Below are 25,122 nucleotides of genomic sequence, written 5' to 3' on the forward strand. Positions count from 1 at the left end.
ACAGTCCATCATCCCAAATCTGGTCACTATATTTGTGGTGTATTTTTCTTGATTTAGGAAGATGTGATTTTCTCTTTGTCATACTTCTAGACCCAAAAAATAATGTAGAAGACCTAAATCCTTCATATCTAATTCAACTATGAGATCCTTTTTACATTTGGCTATAAGATGATCTGCACTTGTTTGAACAAGTCATTAACATAAGGAACGAGTATCAACATGTCATTATTAGATCTTTTGAGATATATATTCGAATCAGCTTCATTCTTGGAGTTACCCAATTTGAGAAGATAGTTGTCTATTCTCTTATACCTTAGCCTTGGGAGCTTGCTTCAGCCCATACAGAGCTTTCTTTAGTTTACATATGTAATGTTTTTGATCATGTGTAGTGAATCCTTCTGGTTGTTCTATATATACTTCTTCAATGACGCCATTCAAGAAGACTGTCTTTACATCCATTTGATGTATTTTCCATCCTTTGGATGCAACAATGGCAATTATCGTTCTTACTGAAGTATAACGTGCAACTGGAGCGAAAGTTTCTTCATAATCAATTCCGGCCTTTTGAGAAAAACCCCTTGCAACAAATCTTGTTTTGTGTTTTCCAATGCTTCTGTCGGGTGCGTATTTGATTTTAAACAACCATTTTGAGGATACAACTGATTTTTCTTTAGGACTAGGAACAAATATCCCATATATCATTTTTTAGAAGAGATTGATATTTCTCTACCATTGCATCTTTCCATGCTTGACAATATGGGGTTCCTCTACATCAGTTGGTTATGTTTTTGTAAGTTTTGTCAATAAAACAACATAGCATTTTTTATTTCTTGTTTTCTTATTTTCTTTAGCGACTTCATCTGGTTCCACGTTGTTTTCTTTAATCATTTTCCTAGCCCATAGTGGTCTTTTCTTGTAGTTTAAAACTTCATCATTCTCAGCATTAGATGTAGGTGTGTCTCTGTCTTCGAAAAGGCTCTCCCTCAGATTTCCATTTGAATTATCTTCTATAGTGTTCTCCCTCTGATTCTCAGTATTATAATCATCTTCTATAATGAACTCCCTCTGATTTTCAATTTCCTTGTCTTCTTTGTTTAAAGATGTTTTGAAAGTGATCTCTGAACATCCTTGTTGATTTCAACAGACTTTTGTCCTAGTATATATACTCGGTATCCCTTAGTTGTTTCACTATAGCCGACAAATATTCCTTTCTTTCTAGAAGGTTCAAGTTTAGACCTTCTCTCTTTGGTAATGTGAATGTCGACTCGACAACCAAAAGTTCTTAGATGACTAAGATCTGGTTTGATTCTTGTGAAGGCTTTTTCAGGAGTTATATTTTCTAATGTTACATGAGGGCTTCTGTTTTGATTGTAAACTGCAGTACTTGTTGCTTCGGCCCGAAAGGTCATAGGGAGAGTTCTCTTATCTGAGATTGTTCTTAACACCTTTTACTTTTCCCTTGGTTATAATGTAGATCAGATAATAATCTCATTTCTTTGCTTATTATAGAGAATCGATGAAGGACAGACTGAATATTATTAATATTGATGATTGCTGGGAGAAATATGGTGCCTTGTTATTGGTTGTATTCTTCCACAGCCATCGGAGATATTATATTAAAATATACCACAGGGAGTCACGATTATGGATGGTTGTGACTCCCAGGGGAGTCATACCCATTCATAATCATGACTTCTCTTAATTACAATTTACAACCAATGAAGACTAATGCATTAAGACTGCCAGTTCAGATTAGTTAAGGACACTTGTAATACAAAATGATGGATGCTATATATATATATATATATATATATATATATTTGTTTCTTGTCAACATCATATTTATATATACGTTCGTTCATCATTACTCATGATATGAATGCTTCAATCCGATGAAGCTAAATTCTTAACAATCCCAAGAGAGTATTCTTGCTGCATTTACTGAATTCTATGTTAAAGTATTCTCTTCAGATAATGGAGGAACACTTATGGAAGATGCAAGGAGAATGGTGAAGGGGATCATCCCAAAGAAAGTCTTGGAGGAAGATGCATAAATGCTAGAGAAGGGGATCTCATTAGAAGAAATTAATGCTGCCATCTTGAAACTTAGTAATGACAAGGCTCCAGGTCTGGATGGACTACTGGTGGAGTTCTACAAGGAAAATATTAATTGGGTGAGTAAAGAATTGTTACTTGTCTATGAGGAGGCAATCAACAAGGGTTCTCTGGGTGCTGACATCAATGGAGTAATTAAGTTAATCCCTAAGGATGGTGATAAGACCCTCTTGAAAAATGGGAGACCTATCACTCTTCTATATGTGTCATATAAAATCTTAGCCAAAATTTTGGCTCTAAGACTTGTGGACATCCTTCCCAGATGGGATTTGTCATGGGCAGATTTATTCTAGAGAACCTCATTACCTACTAGGAGGCTATGGATTGGGCTAAGGATTCAGACCAGAAAGTTGGGATGTTGCTCATTGACTATGAGAAAGCCTATGATAGAGTGGAATGGGAGTTTCTGGTGATGATGCTAGATGCACTAGGATTTCTCACTGCTTTTAGAAACATGGTGTCCACCCTGTTAAAATGAGCTATGGCGTCAGTAGAAGTTAATGGGGTCAGATCTCAACAATTTAAAGTTACAAGATCTATTAGACAGGGTTGTCCTTTGGCGCCAGCCCTCTTTGTGATTACAACAGACTCTCTTTATTATATACTGAGAGATTCTACCCTCTCTCGTAGAGTAAAAGGTCTTACCCTTCCAGATTCTCAAGAGGTTACTAATGTTCAATTTGCCGATGATTTTTCTATCATGTTTGAATTAAATGAAACCAACATGGAATATCTTATGGATAAACTTGGTTTGTTCTATTCTGCATCTGGGAGCAAGATGACATTAACCAAATCTATTTTACTTGGATGGGAATAAGTGACTCCTACACGGGGTAATAAGCATGGTATACAATGGGGGGGGGGGAGGCAATCATATGGTGAGAAACCTAGCAGTCTCCCCCAAGCTGAAACATATGTGGCAGTGGATTAAACCGAAGATAGAGAGCATACTAAATAAATGGAGCAGTAAGCATCTTTCTTTAGCAGGAAGGTTACAGATCTGTCTAAAAATCTTATCTTCTAACTCAATCTTCTATTCTTCAATCTGGATTTTTAACCACAATCAATTTGAATATATTCAGAAAGCCATCCATAACTTCCTCTGGTCAGGGAGTACTGGAAACTTTGGGAAACATGCGGTTAAGTGGAAGTGGTGAACCATGTCAAAAGAATGGGGTGGGCTGGATCTTAAAGAGGTTAGACTTCAGGGCATTGCATTAACTACCAAATGGATTACAAGGGCTATGGTGGGAGATGAGCCTTGGAAAATACTGGTCAGACATAATCTTTATAGAGCCTCTCCCTGTCATCATAAGGGCTGGACCCACGTTGATTTATTGGATATGTTAACCGTTAATGTTAACTTCAATGTTAGAGGGTCTGCTGTCTTCAGGTCCATTTGGAAGTGCTGGAAACATGTGAGAAAATTCCTTGGGAAAAAGACAGTTTGGAGGAGAACAACAGGATATGCGGACAAAAATTTATTTGGTGGAATCTGTTTCATGGAGAGAAACCATTAGCTCTCCTACAGGGGTGGTCTGGCAAGAAATAGGCAGCCAAAGGTGTTGCATGCTTCAAAGACATTTTGGATGGACAAAGCTTGCTGACTTGGGAGAAATTGCAAGAGATATTTGGTATCCCCAATACCCAGAAAAGAACCCACTTTACCATCTTGGAAGCCTTCAACAAACATAAATTACCCTGCGCCTGTTGTGACCCCTCTAATTGCACCTACTCCTTATACTGGCCAGATCTAAATTCCTTGGCAAAAGTTAACACTAAGGTTGTCTACCCTCTGCTTACCCATGATGAAAGCATCTTCAGTCATTGTAACTTTGTTTGGAATTTGAACTGCCCTGAGAGTGACTGGAAGAAGTGGCTCTCTAACATCTGGTAGAGACCTATTCAGCTCAAGATCTCCTGCTTCCTATGGAGATTCTTTCTGCATACACTCCCCTTTAGCTAACTTGGAGGCAAACCTAATGTGTGTAAAATTTGTAACCACAGTGAATCTGTCAGCCATGCTTTTTTTGGACTGCACCTTTGCTAAGGAAATCTGGGCTATGTTTGGGCTTATTCCTTTTGTTAATTTTGGTGTTTTAGAATTGATCTCTGGGTCTTTGCAGCGCAGCAACAAAACTTGTAGTCTATATTGGTCCTTTTTCTCTGCTCTTTTGGTTTGTATCATTTGGAAATTAAGAAATAATGACGTTTTTGAAGGTAAGCATAGACTCATTACTGAGTCTCTGAGGAGATTTATATTTCATGACTCGTCCTTTGAGGTTACAGCTATATTGAAGTTAAAAGAGAGCAAGTTCAGGGAGCTGATTAACAATGGCAAAGCATAATTTGAAAGAGGAGATCTAACCTATGGATTCACTACTGAACCGGATAAGGATTATTTCAATGCCTCCTTGCTGCATTCCTCAGATAGATAAAGAACACAAATGATATACCCTGCAACAAAAGAGATGCCCGAGATAAGATAAGATAAGATAGATAAGATAATAGTATTAATGTCCAACGAAAAAACCACATGGGCTTATGGGACTGAGCATACAAACAAAAGAGCCGATCAAAGCAGGGGCACCAAATGGTGACTGAGAAGAAGAACAAGACAAGACTAAGGGTCCTTCCTTGGTACAAAGATATCAGTCACAAAAGGGTATAACCGTGAACAATCCAGAGCCTTAGATCCTCGCTGAGAACCACTGGATGAATGTTGCCGAGAACTGAATGAAAGAGTACCTTGTGGGCAGCGAATCTCACCTGTCACCTGGCAATTTGACTCTACAATGAGGAGAACTCAACTTGAGCAAGGAAGCTATTTTAGTTTTTTGTCTTTTGGAATCTCATAATGAATTTTGCAAAATGTATAAGCCTGAGATGTGCGGGATAACTGTTCGATCCTTATGGTTTACGTTTGTATTTCATCAACTGAGTACTATATGCTCTGGCTAAGTCTGCTGGTAAACTGAACTATGGTTATGTTTCTCTTTTTGCCTTACTGATATTAATACAAACAAGGTGCAATTTCTGAGACAATAAGAGGTATGTCTCTCAAATCAAAAGGATGTAACTAATCAGTTAGCAAGATATAATAGAATTGGTCTCAGAATATAATAGATGGAGAATTATTATATCTTACAGATGAAGAACCAGACTATATAAAATATATTTGATATTTTTGACAATGATATATTAGAAAGGAAATACATCATATATATTACTGGCAAGCTTCTGTGAGTTAAATACTGATTAGAGAATATTATATCTGAATATACATATACATATATATGGGTCATATATATACATATACATATACATATACAGGTTGGAGTAATTCTGTGCAAGGTGGGTGAATCCTGAGAGAGGTCGAGGAATGCATTTTTGAAACCTTGAGGGTATAGTTCCGTGATGGGTATGAAAGTGTTTTGAAAATCTTGAGGGAATTTTCTTGTAGATTGGTATCTGAGTGCCCTATGACAATTAGTCCTTGTCCTTCTCAGGGTTGAGTTTGGAGAGAGGTGAGAAAGTGGGCTTGAATATGTTAACTGTCAAATATATTATGAATTATTCATTGTTTTCTTAAAGTGATTTGATGGAGTTGCATAGTAGTGTATGATGAACATTGCAAATTGACAAGCTCCTAGTAGGGGACATTAAAATTATGAAATCTTTATGAAGTTCGTCAAAAGAAAATTCTTAGTGTCGATTAGTCACTGTACAAGCTTTTTTCTTGCAGTAATTTATAAAGCTCCTTTCTTAGATCACTGATGGATTTATGTCTAGGCAATACAAAAAAAAAAAAAAAGCATTTTAAGTTGTGTTCCCTGTGGATGTGCTCCCAATTAAAAGAAGATGTTTAATGGAACTTTCTCACTATAAACCATTCCTCCTTTCTTTAATGCCTTGGTATCATGTGGATGTTATAGTGTCACTAATGACTGCAAATTTTAAACATAAAATAAAATCATTCCGTTAAAAACATGTAAAGGACACTACAGTCAAAACACACACAAAAGGAAAATAAAAGCAAAGAAAATCAAAGAGCTAAACGAATATAGTATAAATTTGTAATATCCTAGGTTCTTGCTATATTTAGCACGTTATTCTAGAACCCTTAGTTAATGGTCATTTAGGCTTTACTTTTAGCTATCTTAATCTGGTCAATTTTTATACATTGTCTTTATTTAAACAATTTTGCTTTTTAGTTAATGCTTTTAATACAGTCTGTAAACTCTATATATTCAGTGTATTGGTTGTTAAGTTTATCAGATTTATACGTTATCGGATTTTAATTTTGCTGAGATATGTTATATTGGACTGTTCTATCTTTGCTTTGGACTCTTTGATTTCTATACACTACAAGATACTTGGATCGATCATTATATATATAATAGTATAGAGACATGTCTCTACCTAAGACATGTCTCATAATTGATCACTAACTAATCAATATATTAATTGATATGTATGCCGTTTAATCGATACTCACTATCAATTCAAGTTATGATTAATATTAACAATATAAACAACATGATTCAATATCAACAGCATGATTAATAATTGTTGTATCAAATTCAATCATATATATATACACATGATTGTTAATTTACTAATTATTAATAATGTATTGTGATAATCATTATTATAGCAATATACAAAAGAAGGTTAGTTATCAAATGCTCAAGGCCGATAGGCCACTTATGCATTCGATTTCATCAATAGGAAAAATCTGACCAAAGCTACAATTCATTAACGATCCCTCCTTGTTATATTCCAACTTTAAGATAGAATTTTAATAATATTTAGATAATACAATTTTATTAAATAAATAATGATAATAAATTTTTATCAAAATTAATATTAAAATATAAATAATATAAATAATAATTAAATATATAATCTATCACCAATGAAATAATATGTAGTATAATATTTGAAACAATTAGATAATAATAAAATCACAATGACTAAATAAATAAATAAATTTAACTACAAGAGAGAATGTTGTAGGAACTATGTTACCTTTCTAAATAGGATTTAATAATGAATGATAATAAAAATTAGTAAACAAGTAATATAATATAGAATAATATAAATTAACTAAATCTAATGAAATGTCAAGAGATATGTAATAAAGAGACATGGCTCTTTGAAATTAAGATATAAAAGGGAGGAGAGTAAGGGGAAGAGAGGAGAGAAGAAGATAGGAGTTAAAGAAGGCTTGATAGAAGAGGAAAGGAAAGTTCCAATGATGAAATGATACGACTCTTCTGAAATGTCATAATTATGAGTGGTTGTGACTCTTTGAAAAAATTGTAATTATGAAGTGTTGTGAGTTTTCAAAAGGATGTTTTAATTATGAAGTGTTCGAAAGGATTTTAATTGTGAAGCTTTGTAACTTTTCAAAAGGATTGTAATTATGAAGCGTTATGTTTTCAAAAGGATTGTAATTATGAAGTGTTGCAACTTTTATGTATAATATAGAATAATATAAATTAACTAAATCTAATGAAATGTCAAGAGATATGTAATAAAGAGACATGGCTCCTTGAAATTAAGATATAAAAGGGAGGAGAGTAAAGGGAAGAGAGGAGAGAAGAAGATAGGAGTTAAAGAAGGCTTGATAGAAGAGGAAAGGAAAGTTCCAATGATGAAATGATACGACTCTTTTGAAATGTCATAATTATGAGTGGTTGTGACTCTTTGAAAAAATTGTAATTATGAAGTGTTGTGAGTTTTCAAAAGGATGTTTTAATTATGAAGTGTTCGAAAGGATTTTAATTGTGAAGCTTTGTAACTTTTCAAAAGGATTGTAATTATGAAGCGTTATGTTTTCAAAAGGATTGTAATTATGAAGTGTTGCAACTTTTCAAACAATTGCAACCTTCCAGTCCCATAGACCTTTGATGTTCTTTCGTTGGACATTAATACTATTATCTTATCTTATCTCAAGAAAGGTTGTGATTATTTGATAAGATAAGATTATATTATTGATGTCCACGAAAAACCAACGCGGTTTATGGGACTGAGCATACAAATAGAAGAGCCGGCCAAAGCAGAGGCACCAAACGGTGACTGAGAAGAAACAAAGCAAGAGATAAACAAGAAGGAAGACAAGGTAAGGACTAAAGATTCTTCCTTGCCACAAAGAAATCAGTAATAAGAGGAACATCCGTGGACGATCCATAGCCTTTGGATGCCGTGAAGAACTGCTATAGGACTGTTGCTGCCTGGAGCGATTAGTACAATGTCTGACTGATATGGAATGAGAAGTAGTGGAAGGCCTTTTCAAACCTTGTGGAGGAGACAAGGGAGAGAAAAAGGTGGTGATGAGCTGATCAGAAGTACGTCCTTGAGGAAAGAACTGCAGGGTATTCTCTCGAAGATGGGTGGCCTCCTAAAGATAAAGTGCAAGACACCGCTGATCAATATAGCTGAAGAACATCAAGAGAGGAGCAATCTCTGAAAAGGCAATAAAATCTCCCTCTGATCTCATAGTAAAGAGGACAACAAAATATGAAGTGAATCTCAGTCTCAACGTCCATCAGAGTACATAATTGACATAACCGATTAGCCCAATCCATATGGTGGTCAGTCCAAGCCTTGAGGCGATGAGAACCAACTCTAAATGAGTCTGAAGAGAACTGTAAGGCATGATTCCAGTGCCGATAGAGATAAGCAAGGCGAACAGCAATACCATCCTAAATTCTAGAAAATGCTCAGCATAGAAGGCCATCTTAGGTCGCAGACCACTCGGGGGGTGACACCAAGTAGTGGTAATGTACTGTCTGTAAATATCCTATTTGACATTCTCATTCAACTCCTGACATGAGGGGAGAAGATGAGTAGGAGCATCCAGTGAAAATTGATAAGGAGGAAGACAATCAATTTCAATCTCGATTGACCCCAACAAACTGGTGGCTTGTGCGTACCAGCATGGAGACCTAGCAGAAGTGTTGGATCTCATAATCTCCACCGAAGAACAATATGCCAGATGAGAGTATCTATGCCGGTCAATACATGTCTCCATAAAACCTCGAAGCCGATGAAGAAACCAAATCAAGTAAAAGATGATAGCAAGTTTGAGAGGATGAGCACCAAACTCAGCCAAGACAATACTGTGAGGGGTGAGTCTGTGACACCTAATGATACATCGCAACAACAAAGTCTGAACCCGCACAATAGAAACCCAATCAGAAGCAATAAGAGAAGGTCCCCAAACCATGGAACCATAGAGAACTGTCGGGCGAACCAAGGAGTCGAAAAGGGACAACTTGGACAAAATATCTTGAAAATGATGCCTGAAGCATTGTCTCTCTAACAAAGCCAGGGAGCCCATACCCTTACTGACTCTGGACTGAATAGCAGGTCTGAAACTGAAACGCGGTCCCGAGAACTTCACACCAAGATACATATAAGAGGGAGTAATCTCAACCTCCTGCCCTTGAAAGAAGAAATGAAGATGAGAGGTCTTTAAACAGTTAAAGACCATAACCTATGTCTTAGACAAATTGACCACAAGCTGCCACTGAGCACAAAATATATGAAAAATGAAACAAGGTAGGAAAACAGGCGGAATCTCAAGGACCAATAAACAAAGTTTAACAAGATTAAGCATAATTCATTATTGGACTGGACCACATGTGTTGAGGAAAGACAAGGTAAGGAAGGTATGTTATGAGTTACGTTTACTATTGTTTAATTATAATTATGAATTTATATATTTTTATATGGATAATTTATACATATAAATATATACAAATGTATATATGTATATGTAAATGTGGAATTCTAAATGAATGACATTTTTGGACTTAATGGTTAAGGGCTTAAGATTAACAGAGTCCCTTTCTAGGGAAGAGAGTGACCTTAATATAGAATCACCTCCTTATGTTGGTATGTGTGGTTAGTCTCCATTTGATCGATGTGAGTGAGGATGATATATTCTTTAAGGTCAGAATATTCCATTGAAGTTAACATGTCCATATGTGATAAGGGCCCTGGACAAAGGATATCCCCTCCAGGAAGTACTTTAGAGGGAGCACTCCATAGAAAACGGTGAAGTACCCAAGGATGGTGCTAGAACTGATATTATATCATTCAGGACATGGAGATCCTCAAAAGGGTTGGTAAATGTGACACGTCTTTAAGGTTGGGGTTAGGATAGAGGGTAGAATAGTATAGTTAGACTTATTATTATTTAAATGTTGACATTTATTTTGTAGATATTACTTGTACCAAGATAAACCTAATTGTGGGGACATTACACTCTTAGCTAGGGAGGATGATTACTATCCTAAAGTAAACACAATAGATCCATATATTGTGTGAGAGAGATATCACCTCAATGTGATATCAAGCGCTATGTCATATTCACAAATATTAGGTCTCATAATATCCACAATAAATGATGTCACCTCACAGTGATGTCAAGAGTAATGACATGTGCGTGAATATCAAGTCACAGGATATTCACCATACTCATAATATTTATTATGGTATGTGCACAAGTGTCAAGTCACATGATGCCTACCATAAGGATATCTATAATATCTCGAATGAATATTTTTCCCAAATTTATCTTGAAACAAAATTTGAAATACAAGAGAAAGCTCATGCAAATAAAACTAGTAGTATAAACCAACAAATGAATGAGTAAATGCTTATTAAAATATTTAGTTCCAAACAACTTCAGATTTGCTATTGTATTATGAAAACCAACAATACAATAACATAATGTTTTCCAATCTTAAATACAACAAAGACACTCAGATTGGACAATAAAGATAAGTGTAGGCACAAGTGGGACAACTGAAATGACGTCTCCCACAAACAATGGGTTTTCAACCATTGTCATCTGGCTAGAGGTTTTCCATCATCAACGCTGGTTCTGAAAATGAAAGCAATTTGCTTCCATGTTTCTCCAAGAGAAAACTGATTTGAAATCCAATAACCAAGCATGTGTAAAATGAACTCTTCCTTCTTTGAAGGATCCAACCTATGACTCTTCAACTTCCCTATTCCTGTCCTTTCGTCTTATTCCTCATTTGTCACTTTAAGCCCATTTTATAATATTAATTTGAAATTTTATAAATTTACGTTGATGCTCCCATAAGTCAATTTTTTTATTTCATAAATGTCTTTAAATTTCCTAATGTCCCAAAAAGGGGGCATTACAATCCTCCTTCCTCGAGATTGGTTTGCCCTCAAGCAATCATGAGTCCATAAACCAATACCAGGATTCCTTATCCATCTGTTACCATCTCTGTGGCCTATACTCATAACTTTGAAGTCAGGAGCTACCATGCCGTGGTACCCAAAATAAGAGTGCAACCCATCTATCTTTATAATCCATGGATCCCATGTCATCATGAGAGATATTGTTTTTTCTGCCTGTTGTGCTACTTTGAAAAAAATTGTGTCAAGCCTCAGATAGTGAAGCAACTCAACATAGTACACATAATGCATAATGTCCATCTTGTTTAGTTTTGGATCCCTAGCTAGTCTATCCATCCGATCTTAGGAATAGATGTATATCTGTTCGTTAAAAATTTGTCCTCCTATTAGATTTTATAACCTGACTCTTTGATACCCAATGTTTTGGAGAGACAAAAGGATGTTTACCAACAAATGGGTCAGTGTATGTATTCTATCAGTGCCCTCTAAACTATTAGGTACAACTCCCTATGATTTGCAATGATATGCAATGAATATCTTTTTATGAGATTAGAAGTTTTGACATTATAAGCTCTTAACCAGAGAGCAGTAAAGGATAACCAAATTGTTTGTAGGCACAAACAATTCAGGAAAGATGGATTTGAATAACCTATCACACCCAATGGAATGAATGTAGTAGTTTATCTTGAGATTCTAACCCTTCTATTCTAAATGCAGATTAACCATCTAAATGCAGAAGAGGAATGAAGAGATATGCACATGAGGGGCAAATGGAATTGCTTTCACTATTAGTCTTGAATGAAATGGAATCCAACCAATAACTAATAGATTCATACACATTTATCTTTCATTTCCCAATGAAACTATCTAACATGATATGAAATTAACAAGAGAAGAAACATAACCATATATGAAGAAAGTAAATGGGATCACCTTCACTGTAATTACCAAAATCAAAGGGAATCTATATGATTATCACATAATCACATATGATTGTCTTTCAACTCTTAATGCAGAACTAGTCTATCAATGGGAACAAAACATGACAAGCAAATAGGGTAAATGGAAATACAAACCAATTCATCATCAAGTTTGCCACCTTTTGTATTGTCAAACAAGATTACACTTATAGTTTGCTGTTACCCTTCAGTTCAATAGAACAACAGTCACAAAATAGAAAAGAGAATAAGATATGGAATTATGAACACGTGACATCTTTTCCATCGATGCTAATGAATCCATGGTGCTTTTGGAAACACCCGATGACTATGCAGCTTCAGGCAATCTTAAGAATCATGTAGAAAATCATTGTTTTCTTCATATTACGTTGTTTCGTGCCAAGTCTGTATAATTCATATTCCAACCGTCACAGCAGTTTTGAATTCGGGCGAAACCAATGATCGCGATCAAAACATTATAACCCTTCCTTAATAACTTCCTCCGTAGGTCCCTCTATGTATACATGTTGAATTGTCGTTACGTTGCTATGAATAATAGTTGAACAACTCTACATAGCAACATAGCGACGAACATAGATCTTTTTCCGATCTGACAGTGGCAATAATACGATGTTAACCCTTTTACTTTGCAATGTGGGTCTACTTTACAGCTATACATGTTGTGGCAGACAGGTGGCACAATTTCATTGCTTGGAGAATTTGACATTAAACTTTTCGCTGGGTCGTAACTTAGCATACTTTTATTTCAGTAACCACGTCAACTCGACGACAATTGTTCATTAACCATGATCGCCATTTCGCAACATTAAACTTAATTGCCTTTTCTTTACCTGTGACCATGTGATTTTTGTGTTTTCTCTCTATCGCAACTTTGACCATGAGTTACCTTAACTTGACCATGATGGTGCGACTGCTTTCTTTTGCTCAGTCGTGATCTTAACGCGGGGTTTGCATTAATCATCATTGACCATGTGATAACCATAGATTTCCAGGATCAGATGGTTAAGATTCAGAAATGCCTTAACTATCCTTTTTGTTTTACAGTGTGGGTCCATTTGTTCCACGTGTCACATCTTCGTTATGTTGCTTGAGTTATTCTTCGTGCAACTTTTTATAGCGATATAACAACAAGTGTAGATCCTTTAAGATTTGATGGCTGTCGAAAAGGTCCTATGTCCAAGGTGATTTGACTATTCAACTTGATGACATGGACGTTCAGATATGTCTTGGACTGTCGATTCGATTTTTAACTTAGTTTCCGCCACCTTTGACCGTGTTCTTCACCATTTTTTCATCGAATTCAACTGATATTGTTTTTGATTGGTTCTTACGATCTGCATATCATCTTTTAGCTTTGGTCTTCGATGTTCTCCACTGCTGTTTGCTTTGAATATGCCTGTGCTCTCTTTTAAATATATCCTTCCTCTAGATAGAGGCCTTTGATTAGGTTCTTTCACCATTTATGATGATTTACTTGCTTCTTCTGCATTCTATCTTGATCATCTGCAATATCTTTCATGAGAACTACAACATAGCATGAATCTTTGTCTCCAACAGGATTAAAAATAACGATGGATCATTAAGATATCCAAACCTTCTTCTCATAAGGGAAACACATAACAAACCCTCCAAAACCTAATCACCTAGCCCTTGGACTGTTGCATTACTCATATGATTTCCCGCATCAGGTTAGCTCAAAGGAATGATGAGAAGAAAAGCCATCCTATAGGCAATCTAGACTTAGACTCAAGACATTGGCGCTTGACTTGACTCCAAACCCTAAAGCAAAAAAGAGATATGAACTGAAACTTGGGCAACAATATCCTCCTACAATCTTCTTTGGAAATCACCCCATCATTGTTGTCCTATGACCAAGTCCAAACACTAGTGCATACACTTGGGCCACAAAACCTGCAATCAATCTCAACCTTGTCATGTAAATTGGTCAGATCTTCCTCATCCACTTCAAAAATGGATTATCAAAAGTCAAATTAGTGTCTATCTTAAATAAACAATTGTCAACCAACATAATTTCTTCAATCTCATCTTGACGTTCTAATGGTTCCATCAATTTCGTGGAGTAGCTATCCAAATCTTAAGACTGCTGAATGCTATCTAGTTCCTTAGCTACTTTTTGGAAAAACTTGTGCCTTCCTATGATCTCATGCTCCCTGGATTGCTTGGTGGCAATAATTTGATTCACTGCTTCATGAAGAGCAACCCGTGTATTATCCTATGCCTTTTGAGCAACATGAAGATCCCAATTGAGCTTATTAACATCATCCTCGTTTTCCTTCAATTGTTTATCACACATTTCAGCAACCTTTAAGATGTAATCCCTATCTGAAAGTAGGCATAAATAATCTAATTTCAAAGATTCCAAAGCTACTTTAATGTAATGTTCCCCATCTTTTAGACCCTGAATGGAGTTCTTAGCTTTTCATTCTCCGAAGGCTAAGTGGAGAAATAAATTAAATTAAAGTCAATAAATAAAGAAATCTAAAGATGACTTTATACTTAATTTAATTTTCTAGAAGATAACTAATTATTGTATTGGAAAAGGGGAAGCTTCTAGAGAGTGCATTAACGAGAGTCATGATGTTTTGATTAATGGCAACATATTGAAGAAGGCTCAAAGTGGAGTAAAATAACTGATCCAATACAGAGTAAGAGACAACCATGGTCCATCTTCAAATTGACCAACAAGTCTCCCATCTCGCAATGGTCCTCACTGCAACCCCTCTCCACATACATGAAGAAATGCAACTCCCAAGCCACACAGGGTAGTGAGCTAGACTCTAATGCTGATATAGACTAGTGACTCAAATTGAATTAGAGAACATTGTTAACGCAAGCTTGACTCTTCCACCAAGTTATAAGGGTTGGAAATAAAATCTCTCAATAATGAATTTGAATGCACAAGCCCGTGGTGAAAATAAGGGATGTGACAATAAACATCAGAACATGACAATGTCATGATGTGATTAACATTGGCTCTTGTAGTGCGACCTAAGGGCCAAATATGAAGTCATAAATAGTTGCATCTATTCAGTATAGATACACGAGCCTACTTTTCTCTGATCTATAGATTGGATCCACTAATAGGGCTTCCCACACTGCCAAGCAAACAACCAACAATCCCAGTAAATGACCTGCTTTGATACCATATTAAGCTGATTAGATTTATATGTTATTGGATTTTAATGTTGCTGAAATATTTTATATATCTTTGCTTTGCACTTGTTGATTTCTATATATTACAAGATACTTGGATCAATCATTATATATACAATAGTGTAGAGACATGTCTCTATATGAGACACGTCTCATGATCGATCACTTACTATTTAATATGTATGTTGTTTAATCAATACTTATTATCGATTCAAGTTATAATTAATATCAATAGTATGAACAACATGATTTAAACTCAACTACTTGATTAATAATTGTTATATCAAACTCAAACATATATATATATATATATATATATATATATATATATATATATATATATATATATATATATATATATATATGATTGTTAATTTACTAGTTATTAATCATGTATTGTGTTATTCATAATCATAGTAGTATACAGAAGAAGGATCGTAACCAAATGCGCAAAGTCGATAGGCCACTTATGCATTTAATTTCATTGATTGGAATAGTCCAACTAAAGCTCAATTTATTAACATTGTTTAACGCAATTAATTTTGTTTTATAAAGTTTCATGGTATTAGAGTAGGTCCATGGGATTTCATAAATTTGGCAATTTTTTTAAGAAATATTTAAGCCTCTTCTAATATTGGATTTTCATATAGAAATTCGTTTTTTGATTAAGATAAACATTGCCAAAGGTGTTTTTTGAAAATTTTGTGGTTTGTCTTCAAAGATTTTTGTTACTTGATTTTTAGAAAAAAATATTTCAGGGTTTCTATAGATTCTTTGTTTTGTGGCGGGTTGAAATAACCCCAACAGGATTATTACTTCTTCCAACACCAAAAAATCTTTTAGTGGTTTGACATTTCGTCAAACACTTGGCTTGCAGTTGAAACATTTTGTTAGGAATGTAGTGTTTCCAGGTTATAACAACAGATCCAGTATGTAGTGAAATATAATTAACAATATTAGTACTATCAACAATGTTCAGTAAATCTGATTACAATCTGCTACTAATGACTGGACTGTTACATTCATGCCAATTGCAGAATACAATACAATGTCTTATGGTAATAATAAACCCTTACAATCAATTCCTTAACTAGAACAATCAAATTGGAATTAATGAATAACAGTGATTGATTAAGGCATGTACTGAATTGTTTTGACAAGGACTGAACATATACAATATTGTACTTTTTAACATCCTAATCAAATATCAAGAACCTGGAAATCACTGCCGTATCAGATTTGAAGAGAATGCGCCTCCCATTTCCAATGAGTGCAGCTGCCTCTACCTTAACTTCAGAAAAATCTAACAATATTAGAAACTCTGGTATCATCTGTATCTCTCAGCTGATTTCTTGAAAGTCAGTAAATGCATCCACTCCTACAAATGTTTGTTGAATAGGAGAAGCACTGCCCGGCCTTGTGGTGTAAATGAGCTATCATCGACCTTCAATTAAAGAGGAACTAGTCTGGTCCAAAACTTCAGCTGCTGATTCAAGTGCTTTGATCGATTACTCCACATCAGCGCATAATATATTGATGTCCTTAACTATGCAGCTAAATGCATTTAAAATGACAAAGAACCTGTAACATGAGCTATGACTGGAGCGCGGTCAGCAATCTTCCTCCCTTAAATCGGATTCAGATTTGCTCCATCTACTCAGGAAGCATAACCCGCAATTCAAATTTTTGCCAATGTTTCAAATCGTCCTCAGAAGAAAACCCGACCTTTGTTTTAAGTATTAGCTGATGGTGGGCGGGCGGAAGAACAACAAATTGCTATGCATCTTGAACTGATTCTTAAACGTTCGAAGGAAGATCGCCCAATGTTTGTCTTGGTCGGGTCTCAATCAAACCCGAATTTCCACACTCGTTATCCTTCCTGCAAATTTTCTCCGGTGGTTTCCAGACTCTTGCAAATGGCAGTAATGGCCGCGGTTGCTTGATAAAAATCGCTGTATATTAAATAGCTTCAATATATAAAACGGCACCTGAATTAATTTAATTCAATTCCGCTTTCGTCTTCACTATAAAATGATCTTTGCAATTTGCCTTCGGCCCAAATTTTGGCCCTAACGATATACGAAAGTGCTGTTGGAAGGATAGCTCTGAAACTCGTTCTTCTACCCCCGATCTGTTCACACTGCAACCTTCTATATAGAATGCTGAAGAAGTCACCTTACTCCTCTTGCCAACTGATCCTGTAAAATAATGAACTCCAAACCTTGCAAATAGCTTAAATCCTCAAAAAATCAATTCTTAGAATGAACCTCTAAATTGGCCTTAGGCCACAGATTTTGCCCCGATGAAATGACTGTAATGTCACCTCCAATCTGCAATAATTCAGATGATATTTCACACCCTCAAAATTGCGTACCAATTGAGAGTTATCGTTCTCAATGGCCAATTGTGACAATTGCAGAAACCCTAGGTTCCACAATGCACCTGTGATTGAATCACAATCCGAAACAAGAGAGATAAACAACTGCTTGGTTCGAATGGAGCCCCCGGGGTGCCTATTTATTCTTTTCTCTCCACCTTCTCCAGAGACTTCTAGAACATTTTTTTGATTTTATCTATTAAGTGACTTTATTAAATATTTTTATAATCCAAGTCACTTTATTAAATTAATTAAATATAAATTTATCTTTTAATATTTATTTATTTGATAACTTTATAAATAATTAACTTAATATCACTTATTTATTTAATTAAAATAATTAATTAATCGACCTTATAAAATATTCATTATTTTGGACAACCAGATTAATTAAATTAATTAAATCGAATTGTCACCAAAAAATGGGGACATGACACCGGTATTGTTACACTTTTCATGGATCTTTTTTTGGCATAAAACTGTAAAATTTAAGTTGTGGGTTTTTGGGGTTTACAACTTTCTCCCAAAAAATTTTTATCTAGTGGGGTTTTTCATAATTTTTATCCTTAATTTTTTTGAGGTTTTTAATAAATTTTTAACCTTGAAAATTTTATGGGGTTTTAGATAATTTTTTTCATTATAGTTTTTAATAATTTTTTCCTAAAAAATTATCTATTGGGCTTTTATAAATTTTTATCTTAAAAAAATTATCTATTGGGTTTATTGATTTCCCCCTTAAAAATTTTTGAGAGGGTTTATGATATTTTCCTCAAAATCAATGATTTTTTCGGATATGATCTAATTAGGGTTTTCGCAGTTCGAGAGGGCTCCTAGGTTTGTGGAAAGGTTTTGCCATCTTTTCCTTAAAAATGATGTTTTCCATACTAATCTGTGTCTCACATTTTGTGCCAGCTATCTGTTTGGTTTTGGTCGATTATTCTCTTCAAAAATCATTTTTGGTTTCTATAATTCGCAAAGTTTGTGTAGGATTTCTGTTTTAGGGTTTTTACTCCCCCCCCCAAAAAAAAAAATAAAAATAGAAAATAGAAAATGATTCTTTATTCACTTTAAATCATGGTATCTTGCAGTCTTTTTTGTGGTATCCTGCTCATCTGCAAAAGTTTGGAGGGTTTATCGATTTTTCCTCAAAATTGTAGCAACAATTCACAATATTTGTCTCTGTCTACACAAAAGGACAATTTTGATATCCAACATTCGGTTGGATGTTTTTTGAATGATTTTTGGTTAGATGTTTTGTAGGTTTTGGGAGGGTTAGTTGCAGGCTCATCTTTGTTGCAAAATCAATGGTAGACACTTGTCTCTTGTTGCAAACCATTACGAAGGAGGGGACAATCTTTTTTTTTTTTCTTGGCTTGGTCATTGACATTCTGTAGATCTAGGGAGAGTCCCAAGAAATAAAATCTTATGAAGGGTTTATGACCACAACACATGTACAATCTTCTGCAGGACAGTTGAAAAAATAACCATTAAGGGAGGGTATTAGATTACTCCTAGTATCATAGGTTCTTGCTATATTTAGCTCGTTGTTCCAGAACCTTAGTTAACAGTCATTTAGGCTTTATTTGTACTTATGTTAATCTGGTCTATTTTAGACGTTTTATTTAGACAACTTCACTTTTTAGTTAGTGCTTTTTATTACGCCTATAAACTCTTTGTATTCAACGTATTGGTTAATATGATTGATTTTGTTTTTTAAAGTTTCAGGGTAAATTTGAACAAGTAGAACTATAAATGAAAGGGTGAGGGCAGGACTTTGTAAAGTTGTCGGAGAAGAAGATAGGCAACCTAGGAAGGAAGCAAAAAGCATTAGTACCTTGGAATCCGTTGGCTCCATCATCAATCATTCTACCAATGCAAAATCTATGAATACCCTTGGGGAGGGTCCAAAGCTAAGAGGTCCACACTAGACATACCTATGAAGCAATTGATTCCACATGGAACCTTTGCTATGTTAAAGACCAAAGAATGTTGGTGGTAGAAAACAATTATGATAAGTGAGCTTGCACTTGATATTTGTGCCATAAAGAGTGCTAGAAGGCTCTTGATGTCAAGTGGAGTTGGAACCAAATCATTAGAATGATAGTTTTGAAAATAGAATTATGACTTACAATGAGAGTGTCAAGGAGCCTTAGCAGTAGTAGATGATATAGATAAGCAATATCTCTTTATTCTACTCCTTTTTGTGGACAAAGCAGTGATTAAATACTTTCCAAAAGGCAATACAACCTCCAACATCTATGAAAAGCTGGAATAAGTAATCGAATTTGTAGCTATATGCATCAAAAAGTTTTAACATCATGAAGAATAAGGGTTCAGGCATATCTGATTAGTATTGCAAAAGAAGATAGAGATATAAAGGATGGTGACTAGTCTCAACTTGATGTTGGTGAGAGGACATTCTCAATTTTCTAAGGGGGATCATCAAACCTTGAGAAAATTCTAGCTGAACTTGTTATCTTGCATTTTGTCACCACAATGTAGGTAACAACACGAAACTTTTTCAATTTAGTTTCGCATTTCTTTGAGATTAGTTCATTACATAGTTACACCACCCTAGGGGACAATGGGATGACAGAACGAGGGACAAGTTTATGAGATGGGGGGATAGAGGGGCCTTAATTTGGGGACGGTTGGGGGATGACGGTAGAACGGTGGTAGGGGACCGGGAGGGGGTTGTGTAGACTATACATATGGTACTTAAAACTTGTTATGAAAATATGTATTGCAATATAAGATATAATATGTAAAAGAGTAAATACTTGAACATTGCATTGAATTGGAACATCAAACATTAAACATAAATAGTCAAATCAGCAAATAGTCAACACGGAGACGTCCCCCATCCTTGATGGAGGTGGCAAAATTTGGTGGCACCGCTGGGGACGGGGGAATGGAGTCCCCAAGTCCTCGGTGCATCCAAGTCTTTGGGATGTGGGGCAAAAAGAGGGGGGACGCATCCCTATGTTACTATGGTCATTATTTAATTGGGTAACATTGATCAATCAATCAACTCAATTGGTAGAATGAATCCTTTTACTGAAGGCTTTCGTCAAGTCCTTTTCATTTTTTTTAAATAAGCCTATGCTTGAATTTTGAAGCCTTCAACGTCATTTTTTGCATTTTTTAGTGTGTTTTTTTGCTTTTGGTCTTTTGGTTTGGTTCAATCCTTTGCCTTTGGTTTTCCCTTTGATTCAATATATCTTAGGGCTTAATCGAATTTGACAGTCAAAAGATATGATCATTTAAGTGCCCCAAAATTGGACTCTCCAGATGCAATTTCATATTTAAAATATCATGTTATATTTTAATGTTGACATTCACTTTTTGAAAAAGGTAATATAAATTCACTTTATGTTTTTAAGTTACTTCACTTTATGTTATGTTTTTAAGTTACTTTATCACTTAAGTGACTATAGAGCATTTTATGTTATATTTTCATGTTGAGTTGCTTTTAATTTTTCACTCAAGTGACTTTATTAATTATATAGTTTGATTTATTTTAGAGCTACTTTATGTTTTATTTCAAAACATTTAAGTTAAATATTGCTTTTTGAATAATATTTGCACATGATATATAATTTTTTTTGATCCAATTAAGTTATATTTCCTCAAAAATCAATTAAACATGTGCTCAATTGATCACTTAAGTTGTGCAAAAACAACTTTCAACTCATTTATATGTAATTTCCTTGAGAGAGTGGGATTTGCAATAGAAAGGCAATCTTAAAACACTTAAAACAAGTAAAAGTCAAGTTTTTAAAACATGTAATAGACTTGCAAAAATGCAATTTGCATGAAAATGGTATTTTAGATGTTAAAGTGTTACATGTAAATGCATTTAGAGTCCACATTTTTGCCTTCCAAGGCCAAAATTGCTCAATGCATATTACATGATGCACAGTTTTAAAATATGTAATGGAGGATGGAGAATGCGATTTCCCTTCTTTCTCAAGAATGCATCCATTTTAAAACATGTAAAGCTCCAATAGAGCGCGATTTGCTTTCCCAACCTTCAAATGTATGCATTTTGAACATGTAAACTCTTCCATAGAGTGTGTTTGGGCATTTTAAAACATGTAAATGCTATTGGAGACCACGATTTTGCATTCTCAAGCCAAAAACAACTCAAATACATGCATTTCTAGGGCACGTTTTTGCGAAAAATGCCCAGAAAATTGGGTATTTATCCACATCTTTTGCATTTGGATCCATGTTTTAGCATTTAGGGAAGACGTTTTTGCATTCACAAGTAAAAAACTAACCAATATGTATGCATTTTTAGGGCACGTTTTTTCTAAAAGCACCCAGAAAATGTCATTTCCAGCCCATGCGTTTGGATCTAGACGACACGCTTTTGAGTTTTAATGCATACTGATTTATTTGAAATCCACATTTTTGACCTTTTTATGCAAAACGACCCATACTCATGCATCTAGAGGGTCTGTTTTTACCAAAAATCTCCCATATACATGAGTTTCTCAAAAATGTTTTACACTTGGAGGTTTCAAGAATCACATTTTTTGCATCCATATGTAAAAATGCCCCATATATTTGGCATTGGAAGATCACATTTGCAAGCTTTGAAATAGTCAAAAAGTTGTTTGGGAAATTCGAATTTTGAGGAAAGTCATTCATTCCAACTTCTTAACCTTTCACATTTCGCTCTTGGAGCTCCAAATAAGTAGAAGATTTCAACTTTGCTTGTCTTTTCTTACTTTTCTATTTTGTTGCATATTCTCATCTTTGTCCATTTGTTCAAAGTCATGACATATATTTTGCAAATTTTCTTTAAATAAGATGAAATCTTCTCTATTCAAGTGCTTGAAACTTCGCCGAACTCCGAAAACAAAATTACATGTAAGAGAGCATCTTGGTATTTTTCATGTCCAAGTCAATAGCCAAAGGTATGCATTTCATTTTTTGCATTGTTTTGCTTGTTTGTTTGGAAGAAAGTTGAGGATTCATTCCCAAGAATGCAAGACGATTTTACACCTTTTCACATTCCACCTTTTCATTACAAGTGCATCACATCTTTTCATATTTCACCAACACATTTCAAAGCATATTACATCCATTTTCTAATATATGCCATAGCATCCATACACATTTCCATGTATTACATCCTCCAAACCCACTTACATGTAGTTCCATCCTCCATACGCATTTACATGTAATTCCATCCTTCAAACCGAATTACATGTTTAGATCAAGTAACAATTATATGTAAATTACTTTATTTGTAATTACCTCGAGAGAACCCGATTTGGTAAAAGGTCACACTTTTAAACACTAAAGTTGTCATTTGCACACATCCATATGCATCCCAACTTGCATTCTTGGCCATACCCACAAAAGCCCATCTTTGCTCATATGCAATCCACCCTTGAGAGTTCGACTTTGGCCCTTTTCGCCCAAATATATATGTTTTCCGGTTCATTTCCAACTATCATATGTGTTTCATAAGTATCTAATCCATACTTCGAACAATCATCCTTCATAGACTTGTCATCCACACTCAAAATCTCAAAGCTTTCACGGATTCAATCCCATTGAAACTTTCATGTTGTAGCAAGTCAAGATATGCCAAAATTTCTACAAAGAATGAAGACATCCAGTGCAAGTGTGCTTCAAATGAAAAGAAGCTGTAATTCATTTGGTCTCCACTTTTCCAATGGTTGATCGAGAACTTGAGTTTGTACAGGAATGTACCAAGCACTATGCTTAAAAAAGAAGAGAGTTATAGGCGTTGATGGAAAGTTTTTTCGAGTTTACATCCAGACACCAGCAAGAAGGTTTTCAAAGTGTCAGAGACTCTGGAATGTGCCAATCTACAAAGGAGAATCCACGACAACCCGAATGAGAAAAAGCTTGATCACATCAAGTTTTCGAATGACAACTAGAAACTCATCAAAGAGAATGCAGTGGTGCAGAATACAAGAATTCTTGATCCTGTGATCATCACGAAGTACAAGGCTTTTGTTGATAGTCTACATGATTGATTCATTCAGAATCAACAGTTTCAATATTTTTTTCAAGTGTTTGCCAACTTTGTAGTTGCAGAAGATGAATTGCATATGATGTAATTCGATTGCATGTCTTCATGACCTATAATCCAATAATTCTTCTCACCTAGTTTTACTGGGTCAAAGTGGTTGAGTTGCTCCCACTTTTTCCTCCTTTTTCTCACTTCTTTTTCCCATATAAGGAGTGCCCCTCTCATTGTAAAAATCATCTTTTATGGATGCAAGAAAGCTTTGAAGAAATTGTGTAAGCATAACTTTGATTGTATAGTACTATTTTGGATGATAAGTGATTACAAAGAAACAATTGGAGCTGAACTTTGATTGAGTGCAATTATGATTAGTGCAAATTGGAAGCTTTGACTGTAACTGCATTTGTCTTTGATTCACTATTATTTTTTGGTTAAATAATTGAGCATAAAGAGTTAAGAAATAGTCGGATTCGAGGCTTTGATTGGAAGCGACTATGGTAATACATAGACAAAGAGCTTTGACTGTAGCTTGTATTACCTTCTTAATTCACAAAAATAGTTAGAATTCTTTACTTCTGGATATCTTTGAGCCGAATAATAAAGGTTATTCTTATAGGATAGATTAAAACTGAACGTAGAGCCAAACTAGTACGCTTTCAATCAGCCTTTTAGTTGATGTTGGTTTATCGGTATCACCGTTTTTAGTTAATAGATAGAAGTGTAGTTAGAGATTTCATCTTACCCATTACTCGCTCTACAGTTAAGTGGATTCTTTCCTGAAAGTGAGGAAAGAATCTTAGTAACACCTTTTACAAATCTCTCAACTTCTTGCTTAAATTGAGTTGATCCAAGGAATGGTGATAAGGGGGAGTCTTCCCTTTAATGTAGGAGAGACTTTGTCTCATATGCTGTGGCTGGTCTACCTATTTTGTGACTAGATTTTCACAAAACTGTTGGTTACAAAATATCCACCCAACAGAACCCAAATGCATTCACAATAAAAATGATAGACACAAACTCTTTGGTATCCATTTTGCCTTTCAAAAATAGTAATGTAGACACGTGGGCACTGCTGGTTACAAGAAACAAGTATTAAAACATACGACAATTAGTGAAATTTAGGGAGTTGCGAAATGGGAAGCAAGTTTGTAATATCATCTTATTGGTAGTGGTCAAAATTCTTTTAGATAAGAAGAGATCTTTACCATATGTTTTTCACAGGAAATATATTGTACTGTTCAAACATATACCAAGTTAGTTAAATTTACCTTAATTGAACCTGTTTCAGACTGACATTG

At 34.9% G+C, this 25,122-nt stretch overlaps 1 protein-coding gene across 2 annotated transcripts in view; it reads left to right on the forward strand.

Annotated features, from left to right (window-relative positions):
* The window catches only part of LOC149530944 (importin subunit alpha-like), a 226,403-nt gene that overhangs the window by 118,023 nt on the left and 83,258 nt on the right, over window positions 1-25,122 (forward strand). The window lies entirely within an intron of this gene.

This window comes from Cupressus sempervirens, chromosome 11 (assembly GCF_028749045.1).
Source record: "Cupressus sempervirens isolate cs-2001-9-10 chromosome 11, ASM2874904v1, whole genome shotgun sequence".
In the NCBI taxonomy this organism is placed as follows: Eukaryota; Viridiplantae; Streptophyta; class Pinopsida; order Cupressales; family Cupressaceae; genus Cupressus; species Cupressus sempervirens.